The sequence below is a fragment of the Scyliorhinus canicula genome, chromosome 6 (genome assembly GCF_902713615.1).
Source record: "Scyliorhinus canicula chromosome 6, sScyCan1.1, whole genome shotgun sequence".
NCBI lineage: Eukaryota > Metazoa > Chordata > Chondrichthyes > Carcharhiniformes > Scyliorhinidae > Scyliorhinus > Scyliorhinus canicula.
This window is the reverse complement of record NC_052151.1, coordinates 70584964-70606584: the sequence shown is the minus strand read 5'-3', so window position 1 is coordinate 70606584 and position 21621 is coordinate 70584964.

The window sequence follows — 21621 nt, the reverse complement described above, 5'->3', positions numbered from 1 at the left end:
TAGAAATATATAGCTGTTCATTCACTGTCACTGAGTCAAACACCTGAAAATCCCGAACAGTGTTCCCCTTGACCATCCAGCAATCCAAAATGTGCAGTGCAGGGAACAGATATGTTGAGCACAACCAACATTCTCTTTAACATGGGTGCATGCGCAACCACACATCAATCTTAAAGGGATCACACATAATGCAACAAGCAGGACACTCACAGCAAAGAGACATTTATGGGAACAATGTTCACTGAACCTAACATTACTGTGGAAATATCATTGCTGCACAGAATGCAGTCCTTCATGAAGGCGGTTCACCACCATGTGTTACGGGCAGGTAGGGATGAATAATAGCCAATGGTCTTGCCAACCAATTCTACATTGCACAAATTGATACATTTTAAAAAGCTGTTTATTTACCTTGATAGGACTGATGATGTCATTGAATTTCTTCCAGAATTGTAGCAATGTCCTTGGAGTTAATTTCATTTTTTAAATATAAATTTAGAGTACCCAATTATTTTTTCCAATTAAGGGGCAATTTAGCGTGGCCAATCCACCTAACCTGCACATCTTTGGGTTGTGGGGCTGAGACACACGCAGACACAGAAAGAATGTGCAAATTCCACAAGGACAGTGACCCAGGGCCATAATTGAACCCGGGTCCTCAGCAGCGTAGGCAACAGTGCTAACCACTGCATCACCGCGCCGCCCCTGGCGTTAATTTCTTACCACTGATGTCCTCATAACTGTTTTTGCCCTGACAATGGAGCTTTCTCTGGAGGGCTCTCTGCCTCCTGGGTGATCTTCTTCCTTCTGTCCACTGTCTGCATTGACCTCCAAGGCAGTGTCGTTTAAGAACTCGATCATTCTTTTAGTAGCAAGAGTGCATCTTCCCTTTAAGTGGTGCTGGCTGCCTTTAAGTAACATCACAGATGCTCACCACCCTCAAACGGGTGTGTAGCCAGCGCTACCCACTGTATTTATTGGGAATGATAATTAGCAGGCAGTATGAACATTACACATTGCCTGAGAGAACACAAACTTTCACGTTCAGTGCTCCCCACTGAATGCCCGTTTTCATTTGCGATCAAATTCCAAGGCCAATTCTTTCAGAAGAGGTGGGGAAAGCTGAACATTGGTGAGAATAACTCAAAGAGAGAAGTGCATGAATTGTAAAAATCTATAAGCCTTTTGATTGCAGAATGCTCCCTGGTGGGTTTGTGCCTGTGATGAGCTGCTGTTTCTGTACATAATAAACACTCTCCCAGTAACTTTATGCCGCACAATTTTGATATCTACAATGTCACTCTCGTTGTTTGACTACATCGTTCTTACAGATTACAGAAACCAGTGATTGCTAATTAAATAGTTAATTATTCATGGTGCTTTTCTATTTGCATAGCAGACACATGTTGGGATATGAGTTATTTGAGGTTTTTGAATCTTAAAAAATAAGGATTCCTCGATAAATTAATAAAGGGGCCCAGGGGTTTCATTAAAAGGTGGCTGGAGGCAGCCAGTCCCAGAGAGAACCATAGGTGGCTCTTTCTCGTTTTTTAAAACCTTTTTGGGCCAAATGACTTGGGCCTGTGCATGCTACTCTTTCCTCAGGCATCTAATAGAACAAATTAATGAAACCACTGTTGTCTGCTGCACGGCTTTCATCCCTTCCTGAATTCTCCAGTGGTTTATATGGGCAGGTCAGGGTGGGGGAGGCGGGGGGGGGGGGGGGGGGGGGGGAGTGCGCCTAGCTCTATCTGCTCAGAAATAAAACTGGAATTCAGCAACAAATTGAGGAAGCAAAGGCATTTTGATAAAAGAAAGATCAGCCAAGAGAAGAGGCAAGCGGAAAGATGGAAGCCATCTATTAAATCTACTCCTGGGTTTGCAAAATAAAAAGTTCGATATATTTAAAGAAGTTAAGGTCCTTTTTCACTCTTATTGATGATAATCTCCCTCCTAGTTGTGCCCCACCTTTGACATTGCTGCAGAATATTTAAAACTCTGAGAACAACCACTGAACAGGGTTCAGAAACCACCCTCAAAATTTTACAGAAGCTACAGGTGTGTTTCAACAAAACCATTTCAGAGTCCGGTTTCGGGGAGGGTTTAGTGGGGTGTTTCCTGGCAGAGCTCAGCTCGAAAGTGCAGGAAGGTTAGTAGCGGATAGGGGCATCATTTTTAAAAGCATCCCTGATCTTGCAACTCCCCATCAGCGACACCACAATAACCTCCAAATCTCCCCCCCCCACTTCACCCAACTTACCTCTTCTGAGATCCATGAGCCCCCCCCCCCCTCCTCCCCCCCGGCACCCCACCTCTTATGGGTAAGGCACCCCTGGGCCTGACCCTTGGTAAGGACAGCCTGGCACCTGGGCACCGTGGCGCAGCCAGATTGACCTATGGCAGTGCCCATGCCAGTCTCGCAGTGCCAGCCAGACAGCCTGGCAGTTCCAGGTGGACTGCTGGTGTGCCCAGGCTGCAGTGCCAAGGTGCCAGTGGGAGTGCCAGGATACCATCCTTCCCTGTCCCCAAACATCCGGGGTCTCAAATGGCCTGGGAGACCCCCAGAGGTGATGTTGGAACAGGTCCTAAACAAGGCGGCGCGGTAGCACAGTGGTTAGCACTGTTGCTTCACAGTGCCAGGGACCCAGGTTTGATTCTCGGCTTGGGTCACTGTCCATGTGGAGTCTGCACATTCTCCCTGTGTATGATTGGGTTTCCTGCGGGTGCTCCGGTTTCCTCCCACAAGTCCCCAAAGACGTGCTTGTTAGGTGAATAGGGCATTCTGAATTCTCCCTTGTGTACCCGAACAGACGTCGGAGTGTGGCGACTGGGGGATTTTCACAGTAAGTTCATTGCAGTGTTAATGTAAGCCTGCTTGTGACACTAATAAAGATTATTATTATTAAACGGCGCCCATGTGAAGCCTCCGAGGCACGGCCGTAATGTCCTGGGTGCTGGGAGAATCTGGCAAACTCATATTTCAATAAACCTGATGACTCATTTATGTATGCTGATGTGTTTCACGCCCAGTGAGGGCGAGATCCAGACCACGACATCTGGCGACGATCAGTTGAATCTGGCGAGACGTCGCGACCCTCGCAAGAGGTCACGCACGAGACTCAACAAACTCATCACGACACCAAGTCGGATGTGACAAAGCCGTTAAATCACGTCCCACATTCTTTATTCGCTACAAATATCAGCACCCTATTTTCTATACAATTTATGAAACAACCCACCAATAATTTGATCCTAGTTACTTCCCCATGTCATAGAACTACTAGGTTTTACAAACAGGCCAACTCCACAACACTTGCATTTATGTAGTGGCTGTAACATAGTAAAAGTGTTCCAAGCTTTTTCACAGGAGTTCAACAGACGAAATATGACACCGAGCTGAAGAGATAGATGTTAAGAAGCGTGATAAAAAGCTTGGGAAAAGAGGTAGATTTTAAGTTTGATGAGAAAGGAGATAAGAGTCTCAGGGAATGAAGGAATGACATCCACCTTCTCGATATTGCACTGGAGGAAATTTAGGCAGAAAGGATGCCTTTTTAATTGTGCAGATCAAACTCTGATGGTGTCACAGACTGCCAAAAGAGAAACCAGGACAAGCTTGAGATCAGCAAGTTTTTTAACATTTTCTTCACTTTTGTTGTGTGCCAAGAGGAGTGGGAGTGCTCTTCTGGTCCCAGATGAAAATCTTGTGCCTTTCCTCCCCTGGATTTTCTCCTTTCCACTCCTCTTTTACTCGGATTCTCCTCGTAAAGAACATACTTTGTGTTGGTACTCTACCTCCTGACTTTGGTCTCCTGGTGTCCAATTTCAATGACAGTTGCTTTCCGCTGACATCTGGCCAATTTGTGGGAGAGGTTCCCAACTGGCAGGCTGGCTGTTGAAATAAGCAATGCCGGCGTGGTGCCGACTCATAGAATCATAGAATTTACAGTACAGAAGGCGACCATTCGGCCCATTGAGTCTGCACTGACACTTGGAAAGAGCACCCCACGTAATGATATGAAATGAAAAATAAGCCCACACTTTCAACCTATCCCCGGAACCCAGTAACCCCACCTAACCTTTTTGGACACTAAGGAAAATTTAGCATAGCCAATCTGCCTAATCTGCACATTTTTGGACTGTGGGAGGAAACTGGAGCACCTGGAGGAAACCCAGGCAGACACGGGGAGAATGAGCAGACTCTGCACAGACAGTGAGATTCTGGAGGGTCTTTCCTGGGTGGGAGTTAAAACCAAGTTCCGTTGGCGCGATTCTCCCACACAGGGAGAAATCGTAAGGCTGGCGTCAAATCCGGGCGGGTTTGACGCCAGCCCCCCCCCCTCCCCGAACGGGAACCGATTCTGGTCCCCGGTCGGGGCTAGCATGCCGCCGCCGTAAACTCCGGCATTTCGTTAAGCCCGCTTGCCAGAGTTTGCGCCGGCTGACGCATCATATGACGTCAGCCGCGCATGCACAGATTGGAAGACTCCAACCCGCGCATGCGCGGATGACGTCATCGCGCATTTGCGCGAAACCCACGCATGCGCGGGCCGGGATGCCCCTCAGCCGCCCCGCAAAGTGATACAGCGGGGCGGCGGAAGGACAAAGAGTGCGCGGGTATCGGATCCGCTGCCCACGATTGGTGCCCACCGATCGCGGGCCCATGGCACCCTTGGCACGGCCGTGGTACTGCCGTGCCAATCGGTGCCATGGTTTTAAAAATCGGCACTTTACGGCCGTTTTTACGAACGGCCAGACCAGGTGTGTTTGCCGTTCGTAAAAACAGCCATAAAGGACTTGGAACTCGGCCCATCGGCCAGCTGAGAATCGCTGCTGGCCGTAAAAAAACGGCGGCAGCGATTCGTATCGGGAGTCGGGCGTGGGGGGGGGAGAATAGCGGGAGGGCGTCGGACTAGCGTGGCCGTAAAATTTTACGACCCCCGCTGTTCTCCGCACCGTCGTGAGTGCGGAGAATTGCGCCCCATAACTTTTCATTATGTTTCTGCAAGTCAGCATGTAAATCGCAAGTGGTAAAGGGGGTGAGGGCAAGAATAAATAATTAGGAGAATTCCAGGATAACAGAGGGAAATGGATACATTTTGGATATGACAGAATAGACAAGAGTGGAAATTAAGAGGTAGCTAAATGAACAATTTTAATCTTAGTGACAGAGAATTTCATGGTCTTTGTTGGAGATAAGAGGAGAGGAGACACGGAAGTGAGGTGTTTAGGAAGATCACTGGTTCTGCAGATAAGAAGCTAGATCTTATTCCACAATGATCCTAGAGTAAGGAATGCTTTTGGCAGAGGAGAGCAGAGTCCAATAATGCTTGATATTATCTAACATTGATCTCTTAGCAGACTTGGGGCTGACCTTTCAAGACTTGGGATGACTCCACGACCCTTAAAAAATGGTGTATGGGACATGGATGCGGAGGTCCTTGTCCCCATTTGCAACAGATATAATTTTTGCTGGCAGGGGGAAGAGGTGAGACATGACACACAGGACGGAAGCCTGAACACAGCAGGACCATTTGAACATAGCGCTAATCTAAAAAAAATTACATTTTACCTGGTCCAAGCCTTAGCCCGGAGAGTTAGAGTCACAAATTGATGGATCAGACACTCTTGAAGAGATGATAACGCCTGTTTAAGTTTCATGATCTGGATCTTTTCTAAATCACTTGATCATTATCCATAAAAATTAGACTCAATCTGTCAGTAAAATTTTTAAAAATCTACTGGATGTATTGATTGACAGGCCATCTGGTGTAGGTAATAAAATTTACATCTATTCACACTGTTTCAATAGAGGTCTTGTTGACATTTCCTAAGAACTATTATTATGTCCTTATGGATGTCTGGCTGACTATCAAGAGCTGAAATTTTCTCAGCCAGAGGCAGGATTCTTTCTTTGGGAGTATGTCCTCCGATCAGAGCTGAATTGCTTCTGATTTGTGCTGGCCCCAGAGCAATGCCCAGAAGTGCTGGACTCTCTGCAGCCACGCAAATTTATATATGGTGGGGATCAGAAGGGATTCCATTCCGAATCTTGCTATCAGGTCTCCATGTTGAACAAGCGGCCCAATAGCGCGGTTAGCTGCTGGCCACCCTCTTCCCTGCAATGTTAATTTTGGTCCCCCATCAGCCCTCCATCAGACACCCCCACCAGATCCCCCCACCAAACCCACCCACCAGAGACCCCTCAGAAACTCTGCTACCATCGGCGGGGGTAGAGAATACAGCTCCAGGTGTTCTGAGCTCACAGTTTAATTGAAAGTTTAAAGAGGCTATTAAAGGATTACGTGTCTCTAACGTGGAGTCTGAATAGAATTTTGCTTGGTTTTATATTTCTATTGAACTCCTTTCTCTGCAATTTTAATAGAGGTATTAACCAGTTAATTTCAATTCTTAACGCTGACAGTTGTTCCTCCTTTAAACTTTGTTCCAAAGCTGATTAAGATGAAGTTCCACTCAAGCCACATTATGTTTTGCTCATCATACAATGTTCTTGAACTGATGTAAAATAAAATCACTTTCTGGTGTAGTTTGATGATTTCCTCTGGCTCAGAGAGATTCAAATCCCGCTTTTGGCTACATTTAGTTTTTTCAAACTGGAATGCAGATCTCAGAGGCAAATATTAAGTGGTGTGACCTTGGGTTGTGGGCAGTGCTTGAAATAAAGTCCAGATAAACTACGTAAAAGTTGTGTCATCGATTAAGTTATATTTCTATTGGTAGCTAGACAGGTTCCATTAGGCCTGTCTGGCCTCTGAAGCAGCTTACACACTTGTATATTAAATGACTGGACAATAAAAAGTTTTATAATGGCAGCTACAACAATCAACCCGAATAAGGAAACAAGCTTTTGGGCACTGACACTGAACGTAATTTTCATCACGTTGGTATACAAGTTGAATTTTATATCCTGCTACCTCAGACATTAACCATTCCTAAAAACAGTTTATAGCTCTGCAAATTTATGACCAAAGTTGTACCAAGCTGTGCTGGATTATGTCAGGTTATGGTGCTGCGCACAGGTAATGTGGCGAGTTATTGTCACGTTTAATTTTTTCTGACCGTATATTAGATTCGTAAGAATTTAATGGGAAACATGATTAACCAACATGGTTGTCATTCTAAAAGCAGTTTGTAGGATTTGCTCCACAGAAAAACTTTCTGGTCTGAATTATTTTACAGAGTGTGTGTAAATGCATTCTTTGATGGCGTAGCTTCCGTTCTCAAAATAGCTTAATTCTTTTGTATTTTTCATCAAGTTCACTTAACACCGCTATGAATTGGCCAGTGGGAAACCATAGCACTGCCGCCAGTACTGAGAAACTGAAGAAAAAAATTCTTTCTCTTTTCATTTCCAGATGATTTCACAGAATTGTTCCAAAAAGTAAATCTTTTCTGTGCTCCCTGTGGCTAATCTCTATGATTAATTTGAAATTTCATGCTGGCTTTACTAAATCAATCATAACCCTTTGCACATTTCTGTCTGCCCCTTGAATTCTTTATCCCTTTTCTTGTTAGTGACATTTGCCCCCAACCGTGTGGATGGACACCACTTTCTTCCCCTTTTAATGCCATACAAGATTTGAATAAATTGACAAGATCAGATAAATAAGATTAGTATCTGCTTCTTTAAGCTGTTTTTACACACTGCAAGCATTGAGTATTTGTAGTGTCACAACAAGAGATCTGCTGATATCAGTAATTCCATTTTCTCCCCAGTAGAAACCAGTATTTATACTTATTAATATTTTATAGAAGTTGCGTTTTAAAAAGCACAGAAAGGAATAACGTTATCACAATGATATATGTAAAAATTGCAGGCTATTTTCAGGAAAAAAATAACAAAAAAAGGTACAAATAACAGACAGTCACAAAACACTTGATTGGGCAGATCAATCTATGTTTCTATTAACAGCCAGGGTGGTAAACTCGGGAATACAACCATCTGTGATCAACTTTACCTTTGAGGTTCCATTCTGAAAAATTAATATTCAAATGACGACACCCAAACTGCAAGCTCTGTTTCTCCGAGTTATCTTTGATACATGCTGCCTCACCAAAACAATGCTGACTTTTAAAGGAGAGGAACTGCAGCCCCATGCATTTAGTTTTGAGTTGAGAATCAATGGCACACTCACAAACATAATGGCCGCAATTCTTCAGTTGTTGTCATTCGATTTTCCCACCAGCAGCGCAGCACCACCAGCAGGTTCCGTGGCGGTGTGGGGTCGTGGCAATGGGAAATCCCTTTGGCAATTGGCGGGAAGATAGAATCCCGCCGCCAGCGAATGGTGCGCCACCGAGAAACACGCGGCTGGGAAACCGGAGAATCTCGCCCCTTGTCCCCTTTGATATCAGAAGTCTTCGTCGTTTCGGCATCTGAATTTGTAGAGTTGGAACGGAAAAATTGAGTGTCTGCCATCCTGCCACTCTCCTCAGGCAAAAGCACCTTGAAGTTATATTGCTGCCGAAATGAATTGTTTCCTGTGCTGTTAAGAAAACGGGGAGCAGGTTGCCATTGAGGTTAATGTTCACAACCAAACTCCTTTCACCTGAAGACAGGGAGGAAAGATTATAGGCTGAGCCTGTCATGAAAGTAGGACTTTGTTTATTTAACATGGCTTTCTTGGGACAAATCTTAATCCCATTTTCCTCCCCGGACTTACAGTACTGAATACAATGGAATACAACAAAACTGTTTATTGTGCCACAGCAAAACAGGTGGTCATTCAGTAAAGGCACACGGTATGCAATTCTAGAATCAAGTTCAACTCCATGGGCTGGATTCTCCGCCGGCGAGATGCTCCATTTTGCCGGCAGCCCGGGGGTTTCCCGACGGCGTGGGGCTGCCCCACAATGGGAAACCCCATTGAGCAGCCGGCGAAATGGAGCATCCCGCCGGCGTGCTGAAACAGAAATCTGGCGCGGCGGAAAGGAGAATCCAGCCCCATATATGTGAAACCTATTTCAACAAGCCCCTGCTGAGCAAGGCAACTTCAACCCAATAAATAGTTCCACTAGGAGTAACGTCCTTTGTTACTGGAAGGCAAACTATCCATTAGAGAGCTACACATGAATAAACATTATGCCAGTAAGTTATTACCCCCATGACTGTCAAACTCTGTTAGAACAGTCCCACAAATATAATTGCCTTTCCCATAGTCTCTTTTTCTAGGATCTACGACAGAGTTGAAGTGACCTTAAAACCATAATAATCTTCTTGGCAAAGTTATTTGTTTCCCTTCCAAGGAGGCCAGCTTGGTCAGCGCTCAATAAACCTGTTTCTCTCAAGTATTTATTTTTCTCTCTGTCTGTACCGAAATAGTCATGCGTCTAGAGCAGAAGTTTGAGTTTTCACGAGAAACGTACTGACCGAGGTATGACCTCTGTTACTGTGAGCTCTGTTACAGATGTTATGAAACTACCACACACTTCCATGATGAACTGCAGTTCTGTAAATCTGTTCAGCTGGACTGTGCAAGCATAAATACTAAACTCCTCCAGACTACCTGTTAGCTGCTGCAGACAGACAAGTCAAAATGGCTGGAGAAAGTTCAGCAAACATCGTTTATTTAGTGGTGGAACCCTTGAGATTTGAATCCCTGGGTTTAACAAGTGACGATGGAGTGGAAGTGTATTGAAACTGGTAAGATTATTCATTACTTTTACTTATTTAATAAGTCTGCTTGAGTCAATGGGCTGAATTCTCCGATCGCTGATGCCAAACTCGCGTTCGGCGATTGGCCGGAGAATCCATTTTTACACTAGAATTGGGGCACCGCGGTTTTTCCAGTGCACCGCCCCCTCAAAAATGGCGTACTCCAGGATTATGGCGCGAGCCGTCAGGACGGGCTCAGAACGTTACTTGAGGCCCTCCCCCGATGCTCCGCTCCTGATAGGCCAAGTCCCCAATGGCATGGGACACATGTCCTCACTGGACTATGTACAGCATTGCCACAGTCAGTGGGGAGCCGTTCTGTGAGCAGGGGGGAATTCAGCAGGGGCTGGGGGAATGGTGGGGGTTTTTCCGGGGTGGCAAGGATGGGTACAGCGGGGAGATTTTTGGCAGGCAGGGTCCCTGTGCGGCCGGCACCATGCTGTATGGCTCAGCCGCCGCAGGCGTCACCCTGCACATGCGTGACCACGGCCATTCTGCGACCATGTTCACAGGTAAAGCGGCGTAGCTGCTAGCCCCCCCCCCCACCGGGCAGAGGATTGGTGCAGGGGTGGCGCCGACTTTTTGGTCATAAGACCAGACAAATCCTGCGGACATAACCGCAGAATTAGAAAATCCAGCCCAATGTATCCAAAGTGGAGGCTGACCCACTAGGCCAGCCTGTGCTTCTGGAGCAGACCAAGAGAAAGAGAAGATCAACAAAGTTTACAATATTGTCTTCAAGGTAACGTTTGGATGATATTTTGCCGCAGAATAGCTCTTTGCATGGCCAATCATATTAAGCCTCCAAACCTGTAGAGACTCCAACTGCTCCTTTAGCAGCCCTAGCATGTGTTCAGGAATCACCATGGTGATTCCTTAGCTTTTGGTATACCTGCGTTATTCAGGTGTGTTGGGGTTGAGGAATATTTTTATTGGCTATATGGGGCGGGTCTCCCTTGTTCCCTAAGTAGCTAATTTATCATATTCCTCGAAGGGTCGAATTTTGGGGGTTTGACACATGACAGAGACCTGGCTTTTTAACAAAACTTTGCTTGATCCTGGTTGGACACCAATGGATATTATTAGAGTGGCGGATTTTCTTATTCAATGAGGCTTTTGGCTGGTATTCTGGAGTTGGGTCATCCCTAAGTGCTCTCGAGAAGATGGTGGTGAGCTGCCGCTTGAACCGTTGAAGTCCTTGTGGTGTAGTTACATTCACCGTATTATTAAGGAGGGAGTTCCAGGATTTTGACTCAACAACAGTCTATGCCAGGTTGGTGAGTGACAGGGAGAGGAACCTCCAGGTGCTGGGGTTCCCATGTATCAGCTGCCCTTTTCGTTCTGGATGGTAGTAATCATGGTAATCGTGGGCTTGGAAGGTCCTAGAATCATAGAATCATAGAATTTGCAGTGCAGAAGGAGGCCATTCGGCCCATCGAGTCTGCACCGGCTCTTGGAAAGAGCACCCTACCCAAGGTCAACACCTCCACCTTATCCCCATAACCCAGTAACCCCACCCAACACTAAGGGCAATTTTGGACACTAAGGGCAATTTATCATGGCCAATCCACCTAACCTGCACATCTTTGGACTGTGGGAGGAAACCGGAGCACCCGGAGGAAACCCACGCACACACGGAGAGGATGTGCAGACTCCACACAGAGAGTGACCCAAGCTGGAATCGAACCTGGGACCCTGGAGCTGTGAAGCAATTGTGCTATCCACAAGGCTACCGTTCTGCCATCCTGTCGTAGGATCTTTAGTGAGTTGTTACAAGGCATCTTGGAGATGGTACTCGCTCATGCCACTGTTTGCCAGTGGTCAAGAGAGTGAATGGTTGTGGAAGTGGTCCCAATCACATGGGCTATTTTCTCCACGTTGAGCTTCTTGAATGTTGTTGGAGTTGAACTCATCCAGGCAGGTGGGGAGTATTCCTGACTTGTGCCTTGCAGCTGGCGGACTAGCTTTGGGGAACCACGAGATGAGTTACTCATCTCCAGCGAGGGAAATGGAGAAAGTTGATCCAATGACACAGCCTTGTTTGATCCCAGTTTTACTGAGATAGGATTTGTGGTGGTTCCACTGGTGAGGGTCACAGCGTGCAGGTCATTGTGGAGTGGGCGGAAGTTGGTGACAAATTTCTGAGAGCAGCTCAATTTGAGAGGGATACTCCTTAATCTTTCATGGTTGATAAGAGTCAAAGGCTTTTGTGAGGTCTCAAAAGGCAATGTTCTGCTGCATTCTTGGTCAGAGCCCATATTGCAGCTTCAAGGCTCCCCTAGCTTCACAGTCTGTGAGATTCCCCCAATGCACAAATTCTCATATCTCAGTGGTCATAGGGCTCTGACCTAACCTACACATACCCCTGGACCCAAATCCCCTCAACCTAATGATGAATTCTAGACATGATGTGGAGATGCCGGCGTTGGACTGGGGTGAGCACAGTAAGAAGTCTTACAACACCAGGTTAAAGTCCAACAGGTTTGTTTCAAACACGAGCTTTCGGAGCACGGCTCCTTCTTCACCTGAAGAAGGAGCCGTGCTCCGAAAGCTCGTGTTTGAAACAAACCTGTTGGACTTTAACCTGGTGTTGTAAGACTTCTTAATGAATTCTAGAGCCCAGTTACTCTCAAAGCTCTCCAAGGCCTTAGATCACCACCTCAACAGAGACAAAGTTAATAGGGTAAAGGTTATGATGCACTGTTTCTTGGCTCTTGACAAGGGCACATATAGAAAAATTGCACTCTACCCGCTCACCCATAATGTTCTTTTCATTAACTTGATTGGGCAAAAATCACAGACTGTGGCAATTTTGTAATACCTACCTGTTAATACCTAACAGCACGTTTCCATGGATTTGACATCATCTTTATCCCAAGGACAAAAAGAGAGAGGTATGGGCACCAGAATAAGTAATCTGTGAAATAAATATCACATTGTAACTGTAAAAATGACATTAAACACTTGAAATTTAATTTGCATTTTTGAAAGTTAAATTGCTGCCTCCAACCTTTCAAACAGATAACGTATTTTAAAATTCACAGCAGATGGATTTGACTTTAGTTCGAATTGAACGGCATCCAGTGATATATCCTAAATCATTTCAAACACTCCCATTAAAAGTCCTCAACTAAATACACTTGTAAAAGGCTGATTAAGGATGACTATTATCCTGATCTGTTTGACATATTCAAAGGGAGCTTTAATAGGAAGCCATCTCCACTCCTGTTTATAGCCTGTCCTCACAAAACTTTAAAACAATCGCACGGTGTTTGTAATTTGTGTTCCTTCCCCCCTCCCACCACATCCCAACCCCGTCCTGTCACCTCTCTGTAGCACCTTGAGACATTTTCCATGATAAAAGTGCTGCATAAATACAAATGATTGTTGAGATGGTGCCTGGCAGGGAGAAGGTGGAAGCCAAGCAGAACAACAATGGAAATAGAAAAAAGAGTGGAAAAGAAGCTGAGACACAGGAAGAGAAGGTAAATTTTGCATCATTTAAGTGAGCTGGAAGAAATCTATTATACTACTGCACATTACGATGCTTTATTCATACAACAATATATCTGGTGAATCATGAGGAATGCAATTGGAGATACCCTAGAAGGGGAATTTTCTACTGCTCAGTCCATGGGTGGGATTTTTCAGCCCTGCCCACTGCTGGGATCGTCCAGTGCCACCAAAAGTCAATGGACTTTTGTTAGGACCGCCAAATCACCTGCAATGGGTCTCTCCAAGCAAGGGCCGGAAATTAACAGCTCCTGAGTTTCTGCCTAAATTGGAAGGACATAAAATGGTGAGCTGGGTAGAGAAGCAGAAGATCCCAGCTGCACGGTGGCACAGTGGTTAGCACTGCTGCATCACAGCACCAGGGACATGGGTTCAATTCCGGCTGTTTCCTCCATTCTCCGTGGGTTTCCTCTGGGTTCTCCGCTTTCCTCCCACAGTCCAAAGATGTGCAGGTTATGTGGGTTACGGGAATGGGGTGGGGGAGTGGGCACAGGTAGGGTGCTCTTTCGGAAGGTTCATGCAGACTCAATGGGCCAAGTGGCCTCCTTCCACACTGTAGGGATTCTATGATTATATGCTACTTTGAACATGGCCATGCTGGGACCAGAAATACTCTGACTGCTCCACTCCAACCTGCAGCATTAGCTATTTGCACATAACTTCTGTCTAGCTTGACTCATATCAGACCAGGAAATGTGCTGGAGTCTTAAGTTTATGGATCCAGACCTCTATCTTACAGTGACATTTTTGAGGGGGTTATTTTTGCACAAAATCACAAGTAAATCCCAATATGTTCGATAATTCAAGCAAAGATTCAAATATGTTTCTCTATTCAATTCAATTGAGATTTAAATCTGCAGTGCTAATATGCTGAATATAATCTTAATCTGTGGGATATTCTGAGAGTATCAATATTTGTGCACCCCATGAAGCACCTAAATGTGCAACAGATATATTGAAAATAGCTGGAAACGCTCCCAATACTAAAGCAAATTGCTGTGGATGTTGGTTGGGCAGAAACAGTGTTAAAATTTCAACTAATTCCATTTCTCTCTCCATAAATGCTGGCTGACCTACTGAGCATTTCCAGAACTCTCTGTTTTTAGATTCACATCACCCTACTAGGTTCAAAATTGCATTCCAGGGGAGAACCAGCTGAATAGACACAGACATAAATTTGAGCATAAATGCTGTTGAGATATTTTAAATGTATGGCAAATTTATTGGGTGGAATTCTCCGCTCCCGGGAAAAATTGGAAGGGCCGTCGTGAACTCGGCCGAGTTTCACGGTGGCATCTGAGGCCGCTCCTCGCACCCTATTCTCCCCTCCTGGCGGTGATAGGAGTGGCGCTCCGTAAATCTCGGCCGCGGGGGCATCGCGTCAAGAATGACGCGGCCGGCGCGCCTAATGACGTCAGCCGCGCATGCCAGTTCCAACCCGCGCAAGCGCAGCTGACGTCATGACATGACGGCACGTACCCACGCATGCACGGTGGCCGTCTTTCCCCTCCGCCGCCCCACAAGACGTGGCGGCTTGATCGTGCGGGGCGGCAGAGGGGAATTAGTGCGTCCGACTGTCCCCTCCCGAGCACAGTCGTGGTGCTCTTTCCTTTCTCGACCACCTACAAGCCCCAAACGGGCTTCTCACTCCCGTTTCACGATGGCAGCGACCAAGTGTGGTTGCCGCCGTTGTGAAACGGCCGCGAACGGCAGGCCGCTCGGCCCATCCAGGTCGGAGACTCGCTGTTCGCCGTGAAAAACGGCGAGCGGCGATTCTTCCGAGCGGGGGGAGGGGGAGAATCGTTGGGGGGGGGGGCCGAGGGGAGCATGAATTTTGTCGGGGGGGGGCCCTCCCGCGGTTCCCCCACGCCACGTGGGGAGCGGAAATTCGCGCCCATTGACTCACATTGGCACATAACTAAAAAGAGAGAAAATCATGTCCAGCATATATCAAATTAAACTTTTGAAACAATACCCAGTCTATGAAATTTACTGGAATTGTTCTGCTCATCTGCTTCCGGGGAGGTGAGGAACTTTTAATAGTATCTTTCCCTTATTGGCCCCGGATGTTTTTGCCTCTCTCAAGAAACTATCGCATGGGTGGGAGGGGAAATTAACAAAAGATATCCAGCAGTTGAAAATCCGGGGATCAGGGCACCTCAGCCACTATTTTAGCAACCAAAACATTCCTTATGTGCTACTCAGGCGAGTTAAATGGAAGAGCAGTCTGCTTGCCTCAAACAGGCATAAGATAGTTTCAATATGCAAAACAACATGATTACCTCCAGTTAGCGACCAAGTGTTGATCACCAAAATTGACTGGTCCTCCCACTGACTGTTATCACTCCATCCACCACCTGCCTGTTCTGCACTTAGCATGAAAATCGGAACCATTGAAAGCTCCAGATGTTGGCACATTTTTATTTGAGAGTCCAAAAAGACTACAACTGTCAGAATGCTAACAGCTGGATTTGGAATTTTTGGAACTGAAAGTTGCCATTCATTTCAATAGGATAACATTTATTTATCGAAAAAAATATAGGATCACTCGTCAACCTTCTGTGATATTGCAAACAGAAGCTATGATCAAATGTACAGGAACAACTCTCTGCCCTACCTGCTTGTCACCCCTTACCAATCTAATCTGACCTATATAGTGCCTCAAACGTACAATTCCTCTCTGTAAGTTTAAATCCTTTTCATGACCTCGCTCTTCCATGACCTCACTCCTCCTTGTCTCTGAAGCTGCATATGCTGGCAGGTAAGCTACTCAGTGCTTCACAAGCCAGGATAATCCTACCTGACTGTACGTTGGCGAGTGTGACTAATAGAATTTCAGGCCTCAGAAGCAAGTCCATCATCTCACCATCACAGCTTCAGCAGAAACTAATCAGGGGACAACTAAGTTCTGATTATGTAACTGTGTGTTTGCATATCGGAACTACCTTTCAATAGTTATGGTTCCAGATCCCAAAGCTTCTTCAACAACTATGCAATGTCTTTGTCTAATGGAAGGATTTGCAAAGAGTAATTTGGCAATGTGCCATCAATTGTAACGTCCTAGACCCTCGTGTCTAGTCCTACATGTTAGCTTTATTCATTAATTGCTCAGCCTAGGTCTTCATGTGGAGTCATCTGATTATGCTGCTGTGATTGACAAAACACCTATGAGGGTGTCACTTCAGTGTGAATCTAACCTTATGGAGGTTTATTCGATCCAAGTTCTGATCTTTATTAATCTGTAACTATTTATGTTGAAATTTCATATTTAATTCTGCATTCAATCTAAATACTAATATTTCCGTTTTATTATTTACACCCAAAGCAGACATTTATCTTTTTATCAAACTCTTGTTAAAGCCATTTTTCTTAATTACTGATGCCTTCAATGTACTTCTGTCTCCAGAAATGTCTACCATCACCTGAGGGAGTTGTTTCATGTTAATTCACTGAAGCAGGTAGTGTCAAGGAGCACTATCCTATGTGACCTGTGCAACATTCCTCACAGGTATCACTGAAATGGCTTCACACAAAGCTTTCCCTCACTGACTTCATTTTTTTCAGGTATGCAGGTCGATCTCAGGATTTAATAGGTCTTTAGTTAGCATGTTGCATGGCTGGAAATAAGGAAATATGTGAATAATGTAATTGTTCCTTTAGATAAAATGCATTGTTTGGTAAGCAAATGCAGTTTTAAGGGTTTTATATTTTATTGGTAAACATTAGAAATAAGGGCCAGGATTCTCCACCGGGGTGATTCTTCGCTATACTGGCGCCCAGGGGTTTTCCGACGGCATGGGGCTGCCTCATAATGGGAAACCTCATTGACCGGCTGGCGTAACGGAGAATCCCGCCGGCTGGTCGGGGCAGAAATGTGGCGCGGCGGGGAGGAGAATCCCGCCCCCAGTGCGGTTTTAAGTGACTTTAATTTAATGCTACTGTTCCTGAAAGATTCAAACTGGATAAAGGTGTTTGTATGTTCAGGGGCTGGTTTCAATTCCAACTGCGATTCTATTGTGTTTAGACGAATAAATGGGTTACTGAGAAACTCAAGGCCCTTGTAATGATTAAAAATGCTTTTCTTATTTGAGCTGAATTTGTGGGCAGTTGGAGACAAGACATCAGTGAGTGAACATCCCTCAACTGTCAGAAGAAAGACTGGACAAGACTGAAGCTGTAAAGAGGCAGGCTTCCTAAAATACAAACACAAAATACAGAATTCCAATTGTTGGAATTGAAACCAGCCCCAACACATACAAATACCTTTGTCCAGTTTGAATCTATCTATAGACTTATACCCTTCCAGGAACAGTAGCATTAAATTAAACTCACTTAAAGCCATACCTGATTTCTAATTTTTACCAATAAAATATAAAACCCTGTAAACTCCCTTTGCAGTTCAGACAACCAGGGAAATGGTACAGAAAGAATGTTGAAGACGATTGGAGTTAAGTGAATAGAGACCAAGGTATTGCTCAGAAGAATTCAAGGAAGAGTAAACAAAGTATTCTGAGAGAGACAATTGCAGTGACCAGAGTTACGGTAAGACAGCATGCTTCAGAGGTAAACCAAACGTCGGATGCCACTTTAATAGTCTGGAAATCTAGAATTTTCACCTCACCTTGATGCAACAAAGTCCCATCTTCACAATGAGGATCCCCTCCATCATGTTCTGTAGCACTACCACTATGTTAAGTGGGAAGCATGGTAGCACAGAGGGTAGCAGAGTTGCTTCACAGCTCCAGGGTCCCATGTTCGATTCAAGCTTGGGTCACTATCTGTGCAGAGTCTGCACTTTCCAAGGGCCGGTGCAGACTCGATGGGCTGAATGGCCTCCTTCTGCACTGTGAATCCTATAAGTGGAGCAGATTTTGAATAAATTCAGCAACTCCAGACTATGAGGTGCTGTGGTCAATGAGCAGCAGCAGAATTATATACAGCCAGCATATCCTTCATTCTACCATTACCACAAAGCCAAGGGATCAACCCTGATTCAATAAAAAGTGCAGGAGAGCATGCCAGGAAAAGCACCAGCATATTTAAAATGAGGTGTCAACCTAGTGAAGTTACACTGCAGGGCTATTTGCATGCCAAACAACAGAAGAAACATGTGACAGACAGAGCCAAGCAATCCCACAAACAACAGGTCAAATCTAAGCTCTGCAGTCCTGCCTCACCTAGTTGTGAATGGTGGTGGACAATTAAGGAACTAACTGGAGGAGGAGGCTCCACAAATATCCCCTTCCTCCATGATGGAGGAGTCAAGAACATCAGCATTTGCAATAATCTTCAGCCAGAAGTGCGGCACGGATGTTCCTTCTCCGCCTCCTTCTAAGATCCCCAGCTTCACAGATTTCAGTCTTCAACCAGCTCAATTCACTCCACATGATAACAAGAAACGGCTGAAGGCACTGGGTACAGAAAAGACTATGGGACCTGGCAACACCCCGGAAATAACAGACATTTGCTCCAGAACTATTGACAGCCGTAGCCAAGCTGTTGCAGTACAGCTACAACCCTGGCGTCTGCCAAGCAATGTAGAATATCGCCCAGGAATGTCCTTTCAACAAAAAACAGGACATATTTAACACATCCAAATACCACCCCAGCACTCTATTTTCATCAAAAAAATGATGGAAGGGGTCATCAACAGTGCTATTAAGTGGCACTTTCTCAGAAATAACCTGCTCACTGATACAGAGTTTGGATTCTGCCAGGGTCACTCAGCTCCTGACCTCATTGCCAACCCCTCCGGCGTCCACCTAGCCCCCTAGAAAGGTGAAAATTCCTCACCTTGGGTTCCATTAATGCCGGAGTCATTGGCGTCTGTTTTCACGCCGTCGTGGGGACATTGTCCCCAGAAGGGAGACTCCCGGGATGGTGTCCTTGGCCTGCTGTAATGTTCCAGTAAAGCTCAACTCAACTTGGAGGGACAACATCTCATCCTCCAGTTAGGCACACTACATCGGTCTCAACATCGAATTCAACAACTTCATATTATTAGCTCTACCCCACCCCTTTGTTTTCATCCCATTTCATTTTAACTGTCTGTTAAAATTTCTTTCTTTCTTGCCTTTCGTTATATATATTTCTCCCTCATCTTATCCCTGTCTTTATTACCTTTTCTCCCCTTTGTTTCCCCCTTCCCCTCCCCCCTATCTACATCTGTCACAGTTTACCCTCTGATGTTAGTTTCTCTGCTGTTTGGCCTTTCACACCTTGTGTTCTCTCTGGTGACTGCCAATAGCACTCTGTTCCCTTGGTTTCTGTGGCCACTAGTACTCTGTTCCCTTGGTTTCTGTGGCTATGACTCATCTTTCATTCTCTCGCCCCGCAGTATAAATATTTCCCACTTTGTATGTCATTTAGCTTTGACAAAGGGTCATCCGGACTCGAAACATGAGCTCTTTTCTCTTCCTACAGATGCTGCCATACCTGCTGAGATTTTCCAGCATTTTCTCTTTGGTTTGGGGACAAGAGTTGGAATGAGTTGCCACTAAGAATGCAAAAGGTCTAGAAGGGTCCATGTGGGTTTGATAGAGGGACATAATTTGTCATAGGTGTATGAGTGGATATCAGGGGTGAGTATGAGTCATGGGAGGGTGGTTGGCGGGCATGAGATGCATGGGTTGGCTTGGATGAGGCATGGGAATTATGGGTGGATGAGGGGATGTTTGATAGTGCTAAAGCATTGATGTAGCTCTTCCACTTGGCCTGCCTCCGCATCTGGCAGCTTCTGCATTTCTTCTAGGTTCACCCACCACCACCCAAATTTTCACCTGCCCTAGTCTGTCCTTCTTCCTGATGGCTTTAAGGAACTCTGTTCTCCTGACTGGAAAGTGAACATCCAGGTCTAAATGTTCACTGCTTGTTCCACAAACATACCCAAGGCCCCGCCAGCTCTTTTAAGGTAATTTAATTTCTTATTTCCCTGTCACTGCACCTAAAGGTTTAGCACAGGGCTAAATCGTTGGCTTTTAAAAGCAGACCAAGGCAGGCCAGCAGCACGGTTCAATTCCCGTACCAGCCTCCCAAACAGGCGCCGGGATGTGGCCACTCGGGGCTTTTCACAGTAACTTCATTTGAGGCCTACTCGTGACAATAAGCGATTTTCATGCCATTTCATTTCATTTACATATTGCGACATCCCCTGTAAGCCCTAAAAGAATGTGTTCACAGAAAATACTTTTGCTCAGTATTTCAATTGAACTATTAAGGCTGTTTCAACGGCTGTTAAAATAGTGGTCATATGAATGGCACAGAGATGTGTTAATCGTTGAAATCTTAATATCATGCATTATGATTTCAAGGCTATTGACTTAATGGAGTAATGTTTCATAAACTGGCCAAGATTCCAATCATATAAAGAATTGAAACTGGCTTGGTTGATATGCTCCAAGAGCTCTTAATTCTTGATCAATTAGGCAGCAGTAGAAAATTATGCTGGAAAGGAAAACTATGAAAGCATAGTGTTACAATCAGGTGATGACTGGTTACCACTCCTTGTTTGACCACAACAGGGTTTTTTTTTTAAAGGATATGCTTGCCAATATAAAAATAACAAAGGCAAGATTCCTTCTTAGTCTTAAGAAAAGAGCATCGTATTTATTGTACTTAACACCAAATCAAAATACAAATAACAAAAATGCTCTGACTCTCTCACACATACATTTTAGGGTTCACACACACACATGCAAGTAAGTTACAAAGTTACAGGATCAATTGTTTAAAAGTCAAATAAAATTCAATGGGGTATTTGGATCTTGTAGATTGATAACTTGGATGGTTTCACACTGGGCTGAATGGCCTTTCTGGATCGAGCATCGAGACAATTTAAAGATGTTGATAGATGGTTTATATATTTTCATCTGGATTTAACAGTTGATGGATTGAGTCCTAAAACACTGCCCGCAGTGTGGAGCTGGTGGAACAACAAGCAGTGCATAAGACTGCAGGAATGATGGAAAAAAAGAGAGAAAGCCTCACTCGGGGCCCTTCTTCTGTTCTGACTTACAGGAAAGCAGTTTCTTAAGACGCAAAAGAGGCCTAGCTGGCTCATTGCATGATTCCCTCTCGTAAACTGACCAGTTACCCAAATATGGTTACAACACGGTGATTCCGGACTCATGGTTTAGACATGGTTCGACTGTGACTGGAAGAGTTCCTTTCTCAGTCAAGGTACCTTTTTCAAAATGATTGCATCTAATGGCTTGTTCCAGACCCAGTTGGATGCACAGGTGGTTTTGTTTTCTGAATGGTTCAGGCGATGGCCGTACAAATCCCTCCAAGGTGATTGGCTCTGATGGGTGTTTAGTTTTCATGGCACAGCTATGTTAATGTTCAACCTTCTTAAATGAACTGAAATGAAATGAAAATTGCTTATTGTCACAAGTAGGCTTCAAATGAAGTTACTCAGAAACTACTGTTCTAAG